The sequence below is a fragment of the Saccopteryx bilineata genome, chromosome 2 (genome assembly GCF_036850765.1).
Source record: "Saccopteryx bilineata isolate mSacBil1 chromosome 2, mSacBil1_pri_phased_curated, whole genome shotgun sequence".
Lineage (NCBI taxonomy): Eukaryota > Metazoa > Chordata > Mammalia > Chiroptera > Emballonuridae > Saccopteryx > Saccopteryx bilineata.
Window position 1 is genome coordinate 97,319,781 of NC_089491.1, and position 1,613 is coordinate 97,321,393.

Consider the following 1,613-nt stretch of genomic DNA (forward strand, 5'->3'; position numbering starts at 1 on the left):
TCGTGGCCTTGGAGAGGCTGTCTGAGTCACTAGCACAAATTCATCACGGCGGAGAGCACTGCGAGAGGAAAAGCAGATGAAGGTGCAGGGGGGCCGTTTTGAACCAAGCAGGGCAGCGTGGGAGAGGGAGCAGGGCAAGTTCCAGCTGAGATTAGTTTGGTGACATGCAGTGGTGGCCTCCAATCTTCTGCTCAAGAGTTGGGTTATTTCCCCCCCACCAACAATGGGGAGCCACGAGAGGTTTTGTAGTGAGAACGTGAGAAGGTCTGACTGCCTTCAAGAGAAGCAGTAGGGCGGAGGCAGAAGATGAGGGGACATGACTGGCAGGAAGGGAGAAGACAGGAGAGCTGTTTCAGAAGCAGGACAGGCCCTGGCCGGTTGGCTCAGTGGTAGAGCGTCGGCCTGGCGTGCAGAAGTCCCGGGTTCGATTCCTGGCCAGGGCACACAGGAGAAATGCCCATCTGCTTCTCCACCCCTCCCCCTCTCCTTCCTCTCTGTCTCTCTCTTCCCCTCCCGCAGCCGAGGCTCCATTGGAGCAAAAGATGGCCCGGGCGCTGGGGATGGCTCCTTGGCCTCTGCCCCAGGCGCTAAAGTGGCTCTGGTCGCGACAGAGTGACGCCCCAGATGGGCAGAGCATCACCCCTGGTGGGCATGCCGGGTGGATCCCGGTTGGGTGCATGCGGGAGTCTGTCTGACTGCCTCCCCATTTCCAGCTTCAGAAAAATACAAAAAAAAAAAAAAAAAAAGAAGCAGGACAAAGTGGCCTGGCTAGACGCCAGGGCCCAGGCATGCAGTAGAGCCAGGACCATTCAGAGATTTTGGGTCTGTGTGATCAGATGGGCAGTGATGTCATCTTGCCCAAAGACTGACCTCAGGGTTCCTGCGTTATCCCACACCTCATCTGAAGTGCAGGGGCCTCCGAGTGGATCAGCAGCTCTGTATCCTTATCATTCTCCTTACACATTGCAGCTTTTATGAAGTCAGAACCCCAGTAGGAAGGGGGCCCCTGGGAAGGAGGCCCCTGCCCTGATTCTGCCTGTTCACAATCTCCACTTCCGCTGGCCTTTACCGACTCCCACCCAGGCAGACACGGGAGCCCCCACTTGGTGTCATTTCCTCTGTTTCCTCTCCATTCCTGTCGGCCCTCCACACTTTCTCAAAGAAATATAGAATCCTGGCAGGGGTCAGGAACATTTTTGGCTGAGAGAGCCACGAACGCCACATATTTTAAAATGTAATTCTGTGAGAGCCATACAACGACCCATGTACGTTATGCGTTATCCAATAAAAATTTGGTGTTATCCCGGAGGACAGCTGTGATTGGCTCCAGCCACCCGCAACCATGAACATGAGCAGTAGGAAATGAATGGATTGTAATACATGAGAATGTTTTATATTTTTAACATTATTTATTTATTTTATTAAAGATTTGTCTGCGAGCCAGATGCAGCCATCAAAAGAGCCACATCTGGCTCGCAAGCCATAGGTTCTCAACCCCTGCTGTAGTGTGTCATTTGTCAAAACTTTGATAGCCCTCTGCCATCATCTCAAATGATCTCTTGTGAAGGAACAGTTTTTGTAAAGTACAATAAAAATAAATTTATAGCAAAATG